At 41.5% G+C, this 21,166-nt stretch overlaps 1 protein-coding gene across 13 annotated transcripts in view; it reads right to left on the reverse strand.

The window, feature by feature from the left end:
- The window catches only part of HUWE1 (HECT, UBA and WWE domain containing E3 ubiquitin protein ligase 1), a 140,881-nt gene extending 124,929 nt beyond the window's left edge, over window positions 1–15,952 (reverse strand). For 10 of the 13 annotated variants that reach the window (XM_084870976.1, XM_084870972.1, XM_084870971.1 and 7 more), the window contains exons 1-2: window positions 15,825–15,952; window positions 9,796–9,932 (exon numbers count right to left, since the gene is read on the reverse strand). The gene's annotated coding sequence lies outside the window, so the exon portion shown is untranslated. Of the gene's footprint in view, window positions 1–9,795; window positions 9,933–13,146; window positions 13,485–15,526; window positions 15,720–15,824 lie in introns of those variants that run through there. The other 3 variants (XM_084870965.1, XM_084870969.1, XM_084870970.1) reach the window with 2 other exon arrangements.
- Window positions 15,953–21,166: the final 5,214 nt, after the last annotated feature.

Here is a 21,166-nt window from a genome sequence, read left to right on the forward strand (position 1 = left end):
GTTGCAGTTTTGATAGCAATCTAGTCGAGGCACATGTGGGAGTCAACTAATCAATGTGTCTCTCTCACAGCAATGTTTCTCTCAGTCCCCCTCCCTCCTTTCCCCTCCACTCTCTCTGAAAATCAATGGGAAAAATATCCTTGGGTGAGGATTAACAACAAAAAAAGCACATACCTATTTCACACCATATCTCAAACATAAAAACTAAACTATAAGAGTATTAAAAAATAAGGTAAGAGAATATTCTTGTAACCTTGGCAAAGAACTTCTAAGCAACATACACAACCTAAAAACCACAAAGGGAAGAAAAAAGGGGGCAGATTTGACTACATAAAAATCTCAAACAATAAGCAATAAGTATTTGCAAGAGGATAAAGGGTTAGTACTTTTAATATACAAAGAACAACTAGTAATTAAAAAATGCTAATCAAAGCAAGGTTATGCTCTTTGACACATGCATGCTGAAGGATTTAAGGATAAAGTGTCATTCTTCATATACTTCAAAAAGTTAAATACATATATAAATCAAATATGCCAAGTTCTGAAAAATTGTTAGAAACTGCTAATGATATATACAAATGCTCCTGTGCTATTATTCTTTCAGTATTTTTATGTTTGGAAATTTTCCTAATTAGAAAGTTGGAAGGTGATGGATTATATTTTTTAAAAAAAATTTTTTTTTAAATGTTTATGCTACACAGGTATAAAGAAAAGCCTTGGAAGAATATACTGTATACCAACATATCTTTGAATGGCAGAATTTCAGATTTCTGTGCTTATCGGTATTTTTCAATAATAAGCAATGTATACTTCTATAATCATCAAGAATATTAAAGTCAAGAAAGTGCTTTCAAACAAGTTACAATTAAATGAACAAAGGACTAAATAAGACTTCACAAACTCTAAAATAGTATGTAAATTTAATATTACACAAGCGATAACAGATTGTTGTGTGGACAGCACAGTTTTTGAATTTCTACTTACATGAGTAATTTATACCATTTTCACAGTATAAAAATCCAAGCAATTCATGGTAATGCTCGTAGAAGGGAAGGGACACTGGACATAAAATTATGTCCCCTTTAACTATATTACCTCCCCTCCAAAAGACTTGAGGCAAAAATAATTGTTAAAATTATCAATTCAGGGAGGGGTAGAAAAGGGGTTATTATATTATTCTCTGTACTCTTCAGTATATTTAAAACTTCTCAGAGTCAGAAATGGTAATATTATAGAATAACCTCCAATTCTTCTTGACCACTCCTCCCAAATAAATATTAACAGTTTACCTCAGTTTTAAAAAGACTTATAAATAGCATCCTATAATCAATACTATCTTGCAAATTGCCAAAATTATCTCCAAAATAGCAGTATTACTTTATACCACTGTGGGCATTATTTAAGACCAGACTTTTCCCTATATTTCTGCTAGGACTCGCTATTTCAAAAGAGAATTTTTTTGTGTGTGCCAATCTAATGGTTAAAATAGATTATCTTAATTTGCATTTCTGATGCTTAGTTTGAGTATCTATTCTTGTTATTAGACATTTTTCAGTTCCTATTCTTGGAAAAGCATATCCCAAATTTTCTAAATGTTCCTCTTGTCATTGAGACGAGAACACTGCCCTGGCCTGTGTGGCTCAGTTGGCTAAGTATCAGCCCATGCAGCAAAAGGATGCTGGTTGGCTTCCTGGTGAGGGCACAGGCCCAGGTTACAGGTTCAGTCCATGGTTGGAGTGCATACAGGAGGCAACTGATCTCTCTCTCATTCCCCCCGCCCTTCCTCTCTCTCTAAAAGCAATAAAAACATATTGTTTGTTTAAAAAGATGAGAACACAAAATGTTAATGGTGACTGAATATGCTGTAGGAGTAGAAATCTTTTTTTTTAAACAAGAACACATTTTATAGTTTCTTCTATATTAATTCAGTAATAGAAACTAAAAAATGATGATAAAGTGGCTGAAAATAATCCTTTCAGATTAAAAAGTATTAGTTTCAGGCTACTCTACTACAGGACTACATAACACCCTTCAGGAGTTCGGAACATCAAGCTAAAAGAAATAAACGCATCTAAAGAATGAGTCCAGTGAGGAAATGAAACAATGGTTGAGGCAACTGATACATCTGGGATGCATTTAACTTAACTTGGATAGCATTTGGAGTCCATGATGTACTTTTCATCACGGACTAACAAAATGACTATGTAATATTCTGATGCCCTACTATAAAATGCTACAGCCCATTCTGTTCACTCCTCATGTTATTGTACCGGTCCTTCTGAGTGTGATTTATAGGTCTCCCTCCCATAGCAGACCACGCCGCCCTCCCGTCTCCAGTTGCTTATCTCTGTATTCCCAGTATCTGGCAGTACTATGCCCTCAAATACTTGTTGAGTGAATGATTTATCACCAGCGCCACTTAAAGGACGAGGAAATGGGCTTAATGATGAAGTAATATGCCCCAAGTAACATAGCTATTAAGTAGTTATTTTACATAAATTACAATGGCTTTATCATTGGAGGGCACTCCATAATTTAAACATTTTAAAATACATCGTTTCACTTTAATGCTTGCGACAGCTGATTAAGCAGGCTTTTTGATCACCATTTTATAGATGAGAATAAAAATTCTGTGATTAAATCCTAGGTCCACTCAAATCCTAGTTTATAGGAAGTACAGCAGTCTCTTTACATACTAGATAGATCATCAACTGGGTTTAGGAGTCTCTACTTTTTATTTTTTTGTTAATCCCCAACTGAGGCCGGGGATGGAACCTGCAACCTAGGTGTATGCCCTTGGCCAGAATCAAGTCGTCCAGAAAAAAACACACCACCCTTCAGTCTGTAGGCCAGCAAGGAGCCCCTCACGGAGCCCCTATCTTTATGCAACAAACATCTGGGTGGATGATAGAGGGGAAAGGAGAAGGTCAGAGGAAGACAGTTGAAGCAACAGGACAGAAGCTGGAGACCAGGTGTAGATCCATCTAAAGACCAAACACTGATATTGTAATGTCAACCACATGTGCCACTTCGGGATCTAATCTTGGCCCAAAGGTTTTTCTTAATATTACTCTGTATTCACAGAAGACAATGGCAGGCTTTCTCACATATCAGCAGTCTCAAAGGCCAGGGAGGGATACAGAGCTAAGAAGAACTTTGAGAAACAATAGATTATATTATGCATGGACAAAGCAGGGGAAGAAATGATAACACAGAGGAAAAGGCTAAGGAACTTTAAACATGGTCTTTCTTAGTCTTTAATTGGGCTGTGAGTTTCAGGAGCAGAAACAAACTTTCATTCGTTTTCTCTTTCCAGCTCATATTACTTAGAAACACTCAATTAATACTTATTTAATTGAAAAAGGAGAGGGTAAGATGTGAGAGGGGGAAAAACAGAAAATATTAATTTTAAAAATTTCCAATTTATTAAGCACTTACTATGTATCCAGTGCTGTTCTTTTATATAAAAAAGAATATTTACCTATTTTCTAACCTGCTATATATGGGCCAATCAAATAGTGATACTGATGACTACAAGGAAGATTCATTATGGGTTACTAAGGTTACAGCATTATGGGTTACTAAGGTTACAGCAGAACCCTGAACAAAACAAACTTTAACAATAGGGGTTGTATAGATGGAGGGAGACCAAGGCAACCAATGTATTGCACATCACCACAGAACTGGGTAAGACACTTCAGAGGGTATGAATGTGACTCTTGAGGCTTGCAAAGTGAAAAACTACTTTGGCGGAACATTATTATAATTGACCAGAGCTTTAGACCCCAAATGACCAAAGAACAAACCCCATTCCTTCCCACTATTTGGTGATCCCAATACAGACATGCTTTGCTAACTGGCCATCGCTTCACCACCAGGACTGCCCTCTGAGCTGCTGGAAGCATTAAGCAAAATAGAATGTTGAAGAAATTATTATGTACTGACTACCTATAGTGTACTAACAACTTGCATTTTCTCATTGAATCCTCATAACCCCAAGGCTATGGCATTTTTCACAGAGGCAACTGACAGGGTTAGGTTACTTGCCCAAAGTGATAGATAAGTGGCCAGAAAAAAATTTTAAATGGAGCATTTTTCCTGGCCTTCTTATATAAGTTATATCACTGAGTAACCTTATAAAATTATTCCAGTTAATATATGAAAATAAAGTGATGGAGTTAGAATGCCACCATTTTGACACTTTCAATGAATTAACGGATCTAAGCTTTGGACAGCAATAGCTGTTAACATAAAAAAAAATACCCAAGACATCATTACAACCTGATGAATATTGTGAATGAACACAAAACTGCCAATATTCTTGCCAAAGGGAATGAACCTGAAACTATAAAACCTCTGGATCCAGCTGTCAGTCTGCAGAAAATACAGAGGACAGAGAGCTTGTTGAACTGTACTGAGTATGCAATCAGAAATCTTCAGTCTGTGGGAAACTACAGGTCAAATGGCCTGATTTCAACAGGCATAGTATAGGGGGAAAAGCAAAAAAGGGAAGTTATAGATATCTAAAAGACAAATAGAGTTTTTAAAAACCAAGTAAATTACTATCCAGGGATGTACACTTGGATAAAAAAAAAACCATAACAGAATGCAAAGAAGTGATTACTATAAAGTCAGGATAGCAGATACTTTCTGAGGGAGGGAGGGTGCTGTGATTGGGATGGGCACATGGAAGGACTTCTAGGTGGCAGGCAGAGTTGTAATTCTTGATTGGGTGGCAGTTACGAAAGTGTTTGCCTTAAAATAACCCTACCTAATAAAAGAGTAATATGCAAATTAATAACCACTCTGCTACACCCACAAGCCACGCCCACCAGCCAATCAGAGCAAGTATGCAAATTAACTGCAACCAAGATGGCTGCGGCCACAGAGAGCAGGAGGGAGACATGGGTTTCCCAGGCAATGGAAGAAGCCAGCTTTCCGCCTGCCCTAGCTGGCCTAGGCCTCCACTCAAGGCTACAAAGTTTGAATTATAGAAGGTAAACAAATCCAAACAGAAATGGCAGCAGCCATGGAGCAAGCAGAAGGCTTCACTCCACTCCAAGCTATAAGATTTCAATTGTAGAAGGTAAATAAATTCCAGATACCAGGGCCTCCTCTTGGGTTGCCAGGGGGCATGGCAGGCCTGCAAACCACCAGAGGCCCCTTGCCCAGGCTGCCCCACACCCCAAGAGAACCCCCACCCTAATCCGGGACACCCTTCAGGGCAAACCAGCTGGCTCCCACCCGTGCACCAGGCCAATATCCTATCTAATAAAAGAGTAATATGCAGATTGACCATCACTCCAACACACAAGATGGCTGCCCCCATGTAGACACAAGATGGCCACCACAAAATAGCCAGCAGGGGAAGGCAGTTGGGAGGCACCAGGCCTGCAAGGGAGGGCAGTTGGGGGTGATCAATCCTGCAGGGGAGGGTAGTTAGGGGTGACCAGGCGGGCAGAGGAGGGAAGTTGGGGGCAAACAGGCTGGCAGGGGAGCAGTTAGACATCAATCAGGCTGGCATGGGAGTGGTTAGGCAGAAGCAGTTAGGGCAATCAGGAAGGCAGGCAGGCGAGTAGTTGGGAGCCAGCAGTCCTGGATTGTGAGAAGGATGTCCGGTGGGATCAGGCCTAAACGGGCAGTCAGACATCCCTTGAGGGGTCCCAGATTGGAGAGGGTGCAAGATGGGCTGAGGGACACCACCATCCCCACCCCCGTGTCTAGTATCTCAATAAAGATAATAAGGGCCTCTAGTATCTCAATAAAGCTGTTCAAAGAGTCTAAGACACCCCAGTTCAGGCATGACACACTTTAAAAATTCAGGCAAGGGTGGAACCTGAGAATGTGAATTTCTGACAATTCCTAAGTGATACTGCTGATACTGACATGAGGCCACATTTTGAAAACCACTGTAACAAAATATTTCAAAACTGCTTCTAGATAAAAGCAATACTAAACAGCACTGAAGAGTGAAGTATTTTTACTCAGGGATTGAGAAAGTAGTCCCGAAAAACACACACACACCAGTTAGCACTCTATGCCTAGCATTGTTCTACTTCAGTGGTTCCCCAGCTCACCAATATCTCCTGGGAAATTGTTGGCAATGCAAATTCTCAACACATTACCCACTTACAGAATCAGGAAATCTGGGGGGGGGGGAGTAAAGAGCCCAGCTATCTGTGTTTTAGCAAGCTCTCTCGATGATTCTGATGTCCCATTAAGTTTCGAACCATTGTTCTAAGCATTTTATACGCATTAACTCAGCTAAACTTCTCCAAAACCCTATGAAGTAGGTAACACCATTATACAGATTAAGAACTGTGGCACAGATGTTAAATAATTTGCACAAGATGGCAGAGCTGGTAAAAAAAAAAAAAAAAAAAAAAAAAAAGAAGTCAGAATCTGAACCCAGGGAATCTTGGCTCCAATGTTCTTAATTATTGTGCTGAAAGGTACTTCCATCTCTAAAAACTCAATTGGCAGAATGTAATAATAAATAATTAGTAGTGGAAATATATATATTAAAAACAACAACAACAAGAAAGTAAAGGCCAGGAGAAATATGTTTCACTATAAAGACAGGCAAGTAAGAAAATATTCACAGCAAATAATGAAATCATTAAAGCAATCTTCCCAAAAGTGTCCCAAGACATAAATAGCCACCAAATACAACACACCCAAGTATTTCCAGAGTAATTATCTCTGGTATCAAGTTATAAGGACTGAAAACCTGGGTTATGCTAAATATGGTAAATTCATGGCAGCCCGTTCACTTATCAATCTTTAAAGTCTAAACGATTATTCCAGAATAATTTGCATCTCCCTACTCCTAGTCCCTTTTTGTTACTACTTAAAAATTATTGAAAAGGAAAGATCACTTTCTCAATATCTAAGATTACACAATCAGAATCCCAAGTTTGAAAAGAACTTTCACATTCATCTTAGTCCAACTAGCAATCCTGACTGAATGGATCTATAAAACCAATCTCTATTTAATGATACATTCATAAGAAGCCAAAACAAGTTCCAACTTTCTGTAAAATCGCATTCCAGGACCAATCCATGTCACCACTGTAATTTTTAAAAGCCAAATGGCTAAAAACTTTCTAAGGGAGCTAAAAGTTGAAAACGCTCAGGTTAACAGCCCAAACAAAATACGTAGTTGTTTTACTCAGAGTGAGCCACTCCTTCACTATCTGAAAGCATTGCTATAACCAGAAGACCAAGTTGGTCAACAAGTACATCAAGTTTTAGCAACTCAACCCCTATGACACATCAAATGAGAAGGCTCCCAAAGAATCTCTGGAGTTGAATTAGCCCTGACATTAACATATTAAACATCTGGTAACCAGTCATTGAGAAAACGAGTCAGAGAACAATATAGCAAAACACCCAGAACCCAAGTGCTTATGACTATCAACCTTATTAGATGGGAAAATCATTGTAAAGCAGCCTAATATGGTTATAGCCACACATCAGATTTTAACTTAATCTAACTGCAGGAGAGGTAACATAGACTAGAAAGAGCATATATTTTCAGAGCAACCAAGTTTGGCATTTCAATAATACTTTGAAACCATGGTTTAAAACATACAACAGAAGAAGAAAAAAAATCCAACACCATTTCCATTGTAAAGTTTAACTGTGGAAACAATTCAAATAATAAAATGCCTATGTGTAATGCTGTGTGCCAAAAATCTAGTTATCCTACTTTCACAAACTCCGAAGGTTTAAGTGACCTAGACAAACTTTCTAACTATAGAAACCTTACAAGGATAAATATCTAATTACATCTAATGTGCTTGAAATTTTTTTTGTTAAATGAATGAACTTCACTGCATTTCCCAAGAAATCACTTCTTTAATACTCAGTCTGTTTTCAACTAGTGATCTTATTTCTCCATTAATAACAAAGAACTAAAGTCTGAACTCATGAGCCATCACTGGATTCACACTCATATTTCAGCTAATACCCCAAAAACTTTCATTCATGACCTGTATACCCTCTTTACCCCTTCAACTTGGAATCACTCTCGTTTTACATGTAGGCACAAATAACCTTGGCTCTTGCCTCTATTTGTGCTTAAGTCAAAGGCTGGCTGGAGTCTGTCCAATTTCCTTTCTCAGGTTCTGACGGCAAAAAAGACAAGACAGTAGATCCCAAAATGGCCAATGCTATACAAGGAAAGAAATGAACAGTATAGCCCGGCTGGTTTGGCTCAGTGGATAGAGCGTCAGCCCGGGGACTGAAGGGTCCCAGGTTCAAGTCTGGTCAAAGGCACATGCACAGGTTGTGGGCTTGATCCCCAGTAGGGGGCATGCAGGAGGCAGCCAGTCAATGATTCTCTCTCATCATTGATGTTTCTCTCCTTTCTTTCTGAGAAAAAAAATATATATGTAAATACATATATAAATATAAATATAAATATATATTTAAATGAACAGCTTAAAGGACTTTATGCTGGGGGGCAGTGGGCAGGAAAACATCATTTCCAGAAGTAAAATGAAAAATAATAACAGGAAAACTACAGGTGTGTAAAATAACTGGAAATCAGGATGTAAGTGCAAAGCTCTCACAAACTGTTTAGTACTGCCATTTCAAACAGAATATTACAGCCAGAGGAACTCATCACTCAGATGCAATAGCTTAGAAGTTATGGGTCAGAGTAGCTGAGATACCAACATCAAAAGAATAAAAAGCAATAGTATGACATAGTATAAAAATAACTAAACCACCTAAGGAAATTGAAACCATGATGAAAAACCCCAAAGGCACAATCAGGTCATTATCTAGGAAACATTAGCTCCTTCCACAAGGAGGCCTACTTTTCATGTGGAGCAGGAAGCAGGGCCAAGACATGGAACTGAAGTCAGGTATCAATTAAATCAAGAATCTGCCACAGAAAAAAAGAATCCATGACCAGTTATTTTGGGATAGTGCCTAGGCCAGCAGTATCAACTCCAACTGCGATAGAGATTACTGCCATTGTTCTATTATAACGAGTTCCTCCAAGGTCTTTCACGTATTAGCAAGAATAGGTTGGATATCAATACTGGTATATCATCATCACCAAATGTGGGAAAAACTATAGGACAAGTTTTTCAACAAATAACTCAGAAGGGGGGGAAAAACACAAAAGGGAGGGAACTTGCAGATTAAGCTAGATTTTAGAGCCATATCAATCCTTTGTGATAAATGGACTTTCTTCAGATCCTAGTTCAAACGGATCAAATCTGAACACTAACTTCCTATTTGATATTTTTAAAAAGCATAATTTTTTTGAGTGGTGATAATGGTTTTCAGGTTATGCCTATACAGCCCTCATAAAGATACAAATATTTACAAATAAAAATATAACAGTAGGGGTTTATTTCAAAATAGTTGAGGGGGGGGCAGTGGGGAGAAGTATAGCTGAAACAGAATGGCTACACATTGGTAGTAACTTAAAAGCTGGTAATAGGTACACAGGGGGATCATTATACCACCCAATGTTTGTAGGTTTAAAAATTCCATAAGTCTTTAAAACAGAACTGGTTAGACAAACCCTGTAATTTTATTTTTCTGAATGATACTTAAGGTGAATTAAAAAAATCATGTACAGACAGAATTCATTCAAACAGTTTAATTCGGTAATAAGCTCCACTTAAACACGAGAACCAACTAGTGCCACTTCAGATCAATGTTAGAAACCAGAGTACCTCAATTATACAATGGAAAATACACCCCCCTCCCCCAACATCTCCATTCCAGGAAGTAAAATATAAATGCTAACCACAAAGATTTTAAAAAACTAACCTAAAATCACAGCCAATCATACTCATCCTGGTGGGAAATACCAAAACTGCTGCAACAGCTTTCTGAACCTTCCTGACCAAGCTGGTCACTGCTGGTTCCTCTGGAGTACTAACGCTCAGGTCAGACTACTGAAGTACCTACAAGAAAAGGTGGGGGATATACAAACATTTATTAGGATGTAGGGGAGTTAACCATTATTATATCAATATTCAAACATAATCACGGTTATTATTTCTTAAGCAATCGCCCTCACATATCAATTTACATTTTTCAGGACCTGCTTTAAGCAGGAACAATTCACAACCAACAGCTAAAACAATTCTTCTCATCTGACAACATCCCCTGAGAACTCAACTCAGTTCTCAACCCAAATGAAATGTTAGGGGATAGTGATTATTTTATAACCAATTTTTTATCCTCATAATTAGTTGATACCAAGGCAAATTTATTATTTTTTGGTAAAAAAAAAAAAAAAAAAAAAATCACACACCAAAAAAATGTTCACCTTTATACATGCTTTTTGGCCACACTAGGAGACAAATGATCAACACCCTAGAAACTCAGGTTGAACTTTGCCACTGAACCTTCGACAAAGTTTTTAACTGGTATTTCCACTCCTTCCTCTGAGAGATCTACCCAGAATATATTCAACCTTTTAGGCCACACCTAGATTGTCATTCCCAGATTTATTCTAGTTCTCCGAGACAAGAGTCAAATTAAAGTTCAGTTCATTTCTGATTACTGCTGATCCATTGTAAAGAGCATCAAAGCAAAATCCAAAAACAGAAAGTGATCCCCTGCCCTCCAATGAAAGAGGAAAATTCTGTTACCTCCAGGGGACTTGAGTGCCCACATATAGGTAATTACTGGATGGTTACCCACAGTCAATTTTTAATCCTAGGTGAACTTTTCATAATCATATTCTTATTTCAAACCCCGTCACCCACCAAGGTAATTAGAGAAAAAAGCACTCACTTTAATTTTGGCCAAATACAAACAGAGCAGCAAGAAAACTACCCCCATATTGAGCAGTCACTTTTATTTAGTTAGAATATTTGAAAACATAAAATGTCAAAAGAATAACACAAGGTGATGTAGGTATTAAAGAACTGACAATAATTCCCTTTGGAAAAGAAGCAGCCTGGTGTCCCAAACCTTTCTAAACTCTCAGACAAGAATTATCCTGCCTAGGATAATAGCAGATCCTACACTGATCTGAGTTATACCAAAAGAGGGAGGGAGGGAAAAAGCAGTATGAACATTTGGAACTATTGTAGCTAGCCAAAGTTCCCTTTATCACCACCATGAAAAAGCATGGCACCAAATCTCATCTAGGATAACCTGCCTTTGAAAGCGTAGGTGGAAGAAGCAAGGGACCAGGCACCCTTTCTAAAAGACAGAAAAGGGGTGGAGGGTTCTTGAGAAAAAACATTATGGCTGGTGGTTATGCTGGGATAGTGATTCTGCACTAAAAGGTTAATGCAGGTGGGAATCATATCCAAACACTGGGAACCACTGAAGATAGTTTGGCCTATGAAGAAGAAAAAAAAAAATACAAAACTGATAGGACTGGCCTAGAAACGAATGGGAAAAAAAATTAAGGAGTTAAAGGAACAAAATCTCTTATTCTTTCCTAGGTCATAAAATGGCCACAGAACACAGATGTATCTGAAAAGGTCTTTTTACACTAAGAAAAAGCAACCACAAGTCAGGCACTTCACAACATAGCTAGCAAATCCAAGCGCTACTGCCCCATCCCATTATCCGGATGAAAAGCCTGAGAATACGAAAAGTAATTTGACCGTGGTCACGAAGTTCAACATGAACCCCGGGCACAGAGTATTTCCACCATACTAAGCTGCCTTCCCTTGACTGGGCAATGCTGGCGTCTCCTCAATCCGGGCAACAGTGGGGCTAAAAAGATACTGAACATGCAATCTAAAAAGGAAACGAATCGACCATTAATTGCCTTTTGTAATGAATGGCGGGAGTACGAAAAAAAAAAAAAAAAAGGACTAGCCCGGGGTAGATGGAGAGGCAGGACAGATACTCTACCAAAGCGATTTCATTTTCTAGCACGTGGGGGAGAGGGGATGGAGCCGGTCCCAGTTAAGTATCTTCTCTCTAGGGAATTCAGCTGCTGTAAGAGTATGGGGAGAGGGGGGCAGGAAATAGAAGGATTAAGACGTTGAGTCCCATGGAAGAGGTGGTCAGAAGCAAAGACAGCTTTCCATAGACCATGAGGTCACAGGACCTCAGAGTAAGGTAAGGTAAAGGGGCAGTTCCCCAGCTTTCGAGGGGGCCTGCGGGGCGTAGGACAAAAAATTGGTTTACAGGAGGATTACCCTCTACAGCTTTTTAATTTTTTGTGTGTGTGTTGTTGTTTTTTTTTGGGGGGGGGGTTGTTATGAAGACGGAAAGACCAACAACCCCTAGAATGAAGAGGTCACAAAGACAGCAACCACCAACCCATTCACTGTTCCGCCTAAGAGAGGCTTGAACAGCATGCGGAGCGGGAGGACTCGATGCCCTGTGCTGAGATTGGGGTCGTAAAGCACGAAGACCTGAGAAAGCGGAAGGCTGCTGTGGCTCCGTCCACAGAGATGTAATAAATGAAAGGAACTGGAAGGGTTCTATTCATCACCTGCGTGGAGGACCAATGGAGGAGGGAAATCGGATGGGATAGGGGCAAAGCACTGCCGCCGCCTCTTAAGCACAGCCTTAAATATCCATGTAGATGGGGAAGAAGATTCAATGGGACCACAGAATGAGGGGAGAAATGGGAGGAGGACATCAGAAGCGCCAAAGCTTCAGCTCGTAATCCAAGACCATGCGAGTTCGGGAAGTAGAGTCCGGCTCAAGGGAAACTAGGTGATTGATCTGGGCGGCCGCAGGGGCGGAGAGCGGAGGAGGGCTCGCAAAAAGGTAGGGGAGGGGGGAGAACTAGTCATCGTTAGTCCTCCTCGCGGCCCAATCTAACCCTCAACCACACACCCCAGAAACTACAGAGGTCCCGTCCCCCCCCCCTTCCCAGTCCGCCCACTGCGGCGGCAACAACGGAGGCGTTGACTGACGGGGGGGGGGCAAAAGCGAGCCCACACGCGGCTGAGGGCCGAGAAATGGTGTCGTCTCAACCGACCACAGACGGGGTGATCTTCGCCTAAGGTTCGGTTTCTCGGCACCTCGGCGTTCCGCCAATCGTCACCTCTAATGTCGGATACCTTAGGCGTCACAAATGCGGACGGCCACCACCTAATCTCCGGGCCGGACAGACATAAGCTTCCGCCGCCATCTTAACAGCAAGCGGACCGACCCTAGTCACTGCGCCCCCCCCCCCCACCTCCAAGCTACCTCCGCCACCGCCGAAGGATCCCACGAGGACGTAACACCACTCCCGCGAGAACTCATGGGCTTTAGAACAGCACGAGCCGAAGACGCTGCCGCCGCCTCCCGGGCTGCTGCAGTCCGGAGTCGAGCCGCGGCTGCCTCTGCGCGATGCCGCGAGAGGCTCCACCGGACGGCAAAAGCGAGAGCCCAGCCCTTCGCAGACCCCCTCCTTCCTCCAAAAGGCTAAGTCGCTACGGCTCCGCTCTCAACCTCCGCGAAGCGAAAAGCAAATGACGCACAACCTCATGAACCGTCGAGGGGCGGAGTTAGTCTGCCGCCATTGGCTCCCGCATGCGCTGCGGCAACCATCGCGATATTACATGGAGTTTCTACGAGACCTTTGAAATCACCGCAGGAAGCCGCCCGCGCCTCGCCTTTCGGAAACACGAGTTCTCGCGAGACCCGGTGCACTCCGAAAAAGGAGAGAGGCGGGGCGTCACGAAAATGACTGGGAGTTTTTCGGGGGGAAGGGAGGAACCTCCCGTCCTGCAGGGATCTCGCCTACCACGAGGTTTCCGACCCACTGCGGTGCTGGCTGCCAAACCTCGCGATGACACAGCTCAGCGCCAAATCTCGGCCATGTCCTGAAAACTGCCTCCGCCCCCGATCTAAGGTGTCTAGAGCCTAGTGCTTTAGGAAAATGGAAAAAGTCAACCTGTTTATTCTCACGCTTCTAGGCAGAGCTGTACCAATTAGCCAAACTCCATTCTGAAAGAGGAGAAGCGGGTCTCCCATTGTTACCTGCCACCAGGCATCACACATTAACCTGGACTCACACATAAAAGACGTTCCGCCTCACAATAAGCATGCAAATGCAAATGAAAACAATGACATAACATTTTCCCCCATTAGATAGGGAAAAATAATTTTTAAAACATCGGTAATATCCATACTCCTTTCCTCGCCGCACTGCAGGCTAACCCGAATCCATCTTAATCTAACTGAAGGGTCACGTCGTTAGTTCTAGCTACAAAGCCACTAATTTTTAACTCCTGAGGCTTAACCAACAGACCCAATAAAGTGGTTTTCTCCAAACAAAGGAGTCAGCCCTCAAAGGAAAATTGAAGCTTCCTGGGGGGTGGGGGTGGGGGGAGAACGTGAATGCTTGGAGCTTTTAATATGGCAGTTTTTCCACGTCTAGACAATATTTCTCCAGTAAATCCTGGAATACAATCTGGCTCTAATTGTGAGCTTTTCCATTCTAATACATTGTTCTTTCCATTGTAACTTAAATGCAATTCCTTTAGAGTACGTTTTAATACCTGGTAGTATAAATACTCCCATTTTTTACTTATCGTTTAAGATATTTTCTCAGTTATTCTTAGCCTTTTTTTTTCTAGATGAACTTTAGAATCATATTAAGTTGCAAAAACTTGGTGTATTTATTGAAATTGTATCAATTGTATGAAAGAACCTGGGGAAAATGGACATCACTACAAAATTGAAACTTCTATCCCTCCTCCGTGTATGCAAACGTTCTTTTATTATAATTCCTCAATAAAGTTTTGCAGTTTACTTCTAGGTATTTTGACTTGCTTTTCTTGCTATTGCGAATGGGCTTTTTTCTGGTATTAAATTTTCGAAATGCTTATTGCTCATAGATAGGAACTATTGATATTTGCCTATTTACTTTTGTAATCCGGCAAATAAAGAATATGTCCAACTTCAGCAGTATTCGGAGGAATGCAAACGAAAACAATGACATGCCATTTTCTGCCCTTTAAATTGGTCAAAATTCCAAAAATTGCTAATAATTTGCGTTGCACAATTGTGGGAAAATGGACATTCTCGCCCAACATCGGAGAGCGTACGTTCACACAGCCTTACGGGAGGGCAAATTGGACAAATCTATCAAAATTCAAAATGCATATACACCTTGACCCAGAGATTACTCGTCTAAGAATTTCTCCCACAGAAATACTCATACATGTGGACGGAGCACATACGAACCCATTCATTAGAACATTGCTTGCAATTGCCCCCTCCTCCTCCCCCCCCCAATGGGAAACATCAATCCGGAAACAGTTAAATAAACTGTAGTACAATCATACAATGCAGCTGTTTATGCATCAGACAAATTGAGATCCCCTGATGCAGGAAGATCTGCGAGCCAGATGAAGTTTTCCGAAAGCCATCGGCCCCGATAAATAGGTCTCTGCGTGCTGTAGCACCGTCGCGATCCCGAAACATGCATATACAATGCCTAGTAGTTCCCCGCGAAGCCTGCCCGCCCGCCCATCGCCTTCCCCCTCCCCTGAGCCTGCCTTCCTCCAACCCGTGAGAGCGGCGCCGAAGGCCGGGCCTGCACTCCCTCCAGCCCCTTGGCCGCGGCCAATGCCGGTACCTCGCATCCCCGCTGCCGGCCGCTGTCTCGCCGCGCTGCCGGCCGCCGGCCCGCCGCCCCCGAGGATGCGGCTGGCTCCCCCCCCGGGCGCAGCCGGGGTCCGCGATCGGGGGCGAAGGCGGGGTGGGGGGCGCCCCGGGGCAGGCCGCCCGGCCCCTCCGCCAGCCTCACCCGCGGGCTCCCCAAGGCCGCCACCTCCGAGCTTCCGCCCGGCGTCCCGTGGGAACCAGCCCCGGCGGGGAGCCGGCGAGGCCGCGGGAGCCTCGCCCGCCCCCGGAGCCCCGGGGAAGACGCTCACCTTGGCGGCCACGGGTGCGCGGGGCCCGCAGGAGCGTGCAGGGTCCGGGGCCCTGCTCCAGCCCCGCTCCCCTCGCTCGCTGGCACTGAAAGCCTCCCCTGCGGGCAGCGCTCACACTCCAGCCGAGGCTCCGCCCCCTCCCGAGGCCCCGCCCCCGTCCCTGGGGAGGGCGCTCCCTCCTCTGCCAACCGGGTCTCCTACCCGGACCGCGCCTGGGCTCCTCCTGGCCCAGCCAACCCATCCATAAAGGATGCGGGGTCTCCGAGGAACTGGGGTTTGATTCCAGGCAGGAGGGAAGCCGCTGAAGGTTGACGGCGGCGTTTGATTTTCGTTTAAAGATGAACCGTCTTGCCAGCTGCCTTGGGAAGAATGGGGGGCAAGTGGGAAAGCGAGGGCACCGCGTGGATGAGGGTGGTAGGCAATCAGGGCGCAGACCGTTCTGAATTCACAAGGCAAAGCCGAGGGCACTTCTGGCACATAGTGAGCCCTCATCCATTCATTCATATCTCTCCACGCCCCCCTTCTCTCTCTCTCCCTCTCTAAAATCCATAAAACATATAAAATGCACAATAGATAAATTTAATGTTCCACTTATATTCCCACACGAATGTAGAAAATACGTAGCTTCATTTTGTGTTTTTTACCTTTAAATATATATATAAACGGCATCCTAGCCGAAACCGGTTACGCTCAGTGGATAGAGCGTCTGCCTGCGGACTGAAGGGTCCCAGGATCCATTCCAGTCAAGGGCATGTACCTTGGTTGCGGACACATCCCCAGTGGGGGGTGTGCAAGAGGCAGCTGATCGATGATTCTCATCTATGTTTCTAACTCTCTATCCCTCTCTCTTCCTCTCTGTAAAAAATCAATAAAATATATATTTTTAAAATAAAATAAATAAATGGCATCCTATTTTGTGTAGTTTTGGCAATTGCTTCATTCACTTTGGCTTGATGATCTTTCCATGTGACTCTATATAAATCTACCTCATTCATTATACATGCTGGACAGTAGCAGTCCATTGAATGAGTGTACCATAGTTAGCTACCATATTGATAGGGTCTCCTACTGATAAATATATATTGTTTTCAATCTTTTACTATAAGTGTCTTTTTACTATTAACACTGCTGCAGTGAAAATCCTTGTACATACTTTTTCTGCATTTGCTCAAATATGTATTTTTGAAATTTTGTATTTATTGAATTTAGAGAGACAGAGAGAAACATTGATTTATTGTTCCACTTATTTATGCCTTCATTGGTTGCTTCTTGTATGTCCCCCGACTGGGGATTAAGCTAACAACCTTAGTGTTTCTGGATCATGCTCTAACCAACTAAGCTACCTGGCCAAGGCTTGCTAAAATATTTCTGTGAGATAAATATAGATAAGTGAAATAGATGACTCAAAGGCAGCACATTTTGACATTTTAATATGTAATACCAAATTGCCATGTAGGAAGACAATTTATACCACTAGCAGTGAATAAGAATAACCATTTTCTCCGAAATGTTTAGTCATCCTGGGTATTAAACTATCATTTGAATGTTTTTCCAATGTGATGGGTAAAAAATGTTTCATTACTTGTGTTTCTCTGATTTTTTAGCAAGGTTAAGGAATATTTTCATGTGTTTGTTGGCCATTTGCTCATGTTTCTTGACTTGCCTGCTCAGATCTTCCATCCACTTTTCAATTGGATTGTTTGGCTTCTTATTGTCGAATTTTGTAGTCTGGAAATAAATCATTGTTACATGTGTGGGATTATTTGTTTTCTTTTTCTGCAGACCTTTGTTTATTTTTAAACTTGGCTTTTGGGGTCTTTGGTGTATAGATGTAAATGTTGATGTATTCAAATTTATCAGTTCCTTCTTTTATAGCTTTTGCATTTTGAATCTTGCATAAGAAAGCTTTCTACACCAAAATTACAAACATTGTTCTGTATTTACTTGTAATGTTTTAGAATTGTTTATGTTTAGTTCTTTAGTTTTCTGAAATGGCTTTTGATAAACATTTTTTTAAGTTGTTAAGTATTCTAACAATGTTGCCAGACCCCTGTGTTTCAGTGGTTGAGTTTAGACCCAAGAACCAAGAGGTTACCTGTTCATTCTGGTCCTGGGCACACACCAGGGTTGTGGGCTTGATCCCCAGTAGGGGGCGTGCAGGAGGCAGCCAATCAATGATGCTTCATCCATGTTTCTCTCTATCCCTCTCCCTTCCTCTCTCTCTAAAAATCAATTAAAAAACGCATATTCTAACAATGTTATGTTTAATATGTGAATAGTATTCCATTGTAATACTAATTACTTGGTATTTCTCTAGGGCCTTAAACATTCATTGAACAGATCCTCTTTCCTTTTATCAAAAACCAAATTCCTAAGTATATACATTTGAATGTAAACAATCAGTTCAATAGTCCTAAAATCCATACCAGCACTAATACCACAGTTTAAGCACTTGACCTTCAAATTATTACTTCAGATCTGCTAGGACACATCCCTCTGTCTCTTTCCCCCCCCCCCCAAAAAAAATATCTTGACTATTCGCATGCATTTTCTTTCAGATGAATTTTTAAATTAGCTTGTAAAGTTCTATAAGAATCCCTACTGGGTTTTTGATTGCATACATTTATTTCATCAAATGGTGTAGGATATTTTATTTGACAAACCAGTCTTCTATGCCCATACCTTCCTGTCGTTTCTAATTGTCCACTGTTATAAGCAGTTCTGTAAAGAAGGACATTCAGAAGTCTTTGCTCATCACTCTGATTATTTAACTATAATACATTTTATTTTTTATTTTTTATTTTTTTTTATTTTTTTTAAATATATTTTATTGATTTTGTACAGAGAGGAAGGGAGAGAGATAGAGAGTTAGAAACATCGATGATGAGCCGGGACCGGTTTGGCTCAATGGATAGAGCGTCAGCTTGGGGACTGAAAGGTCCCGGGTTCGATTCCGGTCAAGGGCATGTACCTTGGTTGCGGGCATATTCCCAGTAGGGGGTGTGCAAGAGGCAGCTGATCGATGACTCTCTCTCATCGATGTTTCTAACTCTCTATCTCTCTCCCTTCCTCTCTGTACAAAATCAATAAAATATATTTAAAAAAAAAAAAAAGAAAAAGAAACATCGATGATGAGAGAGAGTCATCGATCAGCTGCCTCTTGCACACCCCCTACTGGGGATGTGCCCGCAACCAAGGTACATGCCCTTGACCGGAATCGAACCCGGGTCCCTTCAGTCCCCAAGCCGACGCTCTATCCATTGAGCCAAACCGGTCTCGGCACTATAATACATTTTAATAAGGCAAAGCATAGCCACGTTTTGGGGGAGGTTGATAGGTATTGCCCAATGTACTTTGAAGAAAGATTTTACCCATTTTCATTTCCATGGGGTGTATGGGTGTGTCATTTCCCTATCCTAATGCATGACTATGCCATTATTGGGGTTCAACCTTTGAAAACTTGATAGCTGATGCATCGCATTGTTTTGCTGATGTGATATATTTTATACAGGTGATCCCCAACTTACGATGGTTGACTTAGGGTATTTCCACTTGAAGGTGGTCTAAACCAATAAGCATTCAGTAGAAGCAATACTTCAAATTTTGAATTTTTATATTTCCCCAGGCTAAGGATATTGATATTTAGTACAATACTCTCCAGTGATGGCTGGGTAGGCACAGGGAGACTCAGCTCCCAGTCAGCCATGTGGTCACGAGGTGAACAATAGATACTCTACAATATACTGTGTTCTGAGCACATTCAAGGTAGGCTAGGTTAGGCTATGATGTTTGGTAGGTTAGGTGTATTCAATGCATTTTCACCTTATAATGTGTTTATCGGTATGTTACCCCATTGTACATAGAGGAGCATCTATATTTGTTTTCTATTGTTGCATAACAACTTACCACCAATTTAGCAGTTTAAAACAACACCTTGATGTCTCACAGAATTAAGGTGCCCCAGGACTTGGCTTTTATCTGGAGACTTTGGGGAAGATCCAACTTCCAAGTTCATTCAGGTTCTTGTCAGGATTCAGTTCCTTGCTCCTGTTAGACTGAGTTCCCCACACTCCCAGCTTCCAGAGGCCACCCACATTTTTCCTCCTGTGCCCCCTTCCATCTGTAAGCCAGCAATAGCACGCTGACCCCCTCTTTTGCTTGGAATTTCTCTGACTTTTCTTATTCCCACTAGCCTGAGAAAACGCTCTGCTTTTAAAAGGTTTGTGATTAGAGTAAGGCCATTGGAATAACCCAGAATAATCTTCCTATTTTAAGGGGAACTTTAATTACATCTGCAAAATCCCTTTTGCCACATAATGCAACATAATTACAGGCGAGAGGTCTCATCACGACCACAGTCCGGAAATGAGGGTGGGCAATGGGGAGGGGGTGGCGGCATTTTAGGATTCTGCCTACCATTGATTCGATTTCCCCTTTTCAAACGACTACATGAATCATTTTGGTTGTAAAGGATTCAAACATCAGGGAAGTACTGTAATCAGAGCAAAACATGAAAGACTCCTTTCACCATCCTTCCCTCTCTGCCATGCCTGTTTAGAAGTAGCCCTTTATATTTTGTGTGCATAATGGGACATCTTTTTGTAGCTGGCCACTCTACTTACCGTCCTTATCGGCTCAAATAATTTTTTCTATTCATTCTCTTTGGTTTTCCAGGTGGATATTGATATCATCTGCAAATAATGATTTCATCGTCTTTATTATATTTGCAATTTCTATTTGCATTTACTTGACATATTGCATTTCATTGGATTTCTAGAAAAAATGGTAGAGGCAACAGTGGGCATCTTTTTCTTCTTCCTGGTTTTAGTGAAACTTCTAGTGTAATGTTTCCCACACTGATGTTCTGGATGATAATAGATTTTTATCTATTTTATTATAAATTTTCAAAACAGGAAAGCTTAAGAAATTTCAGTGAACACCTGCATACACTCAGCATAGATTTTACCATTAATGTTCTGCTATACTTGGTGATCACATAGCTATCAGCTAGCTGCCGATCAATCAAACCATCTTATATTGTCGATGCATTTCTCTTTCTATTTTAACTAAACTATAGAGGTTTCTCTGTTTTGTTGATATTTTCAAATAACTATTTTTCATATTTATTTCCCTAGACTACCATTTTTTTTTCTGTTCTCTACTTTAATAAATTATTATTTTCAGCTTTTACACTGATTAACTCTTCCTCTAGTTCTTTCTTTGTGTTCTTTTTCCTGTTTTCTTTGTAATGGTTTATGTGAAACTAGTGGCCCAGTGCATGAAATTCATGCACATTAAAAGGGGATTAATTAGAGGAAATATTTTAATATTGCTATTTGCCC

Source organism: Pipistrellus hanaki (genome assembly GCF_964339955.1).
Source record: "Pipistrellus hanaki genome assembly, chromosome: X".
Taxonomy (NCBI): Eukaryota; Metazoa; Chordata; class Mammalia; order Chiroptera; family Vespertilionidae; genus Pipistrellus; species Pipistrellus hanaki.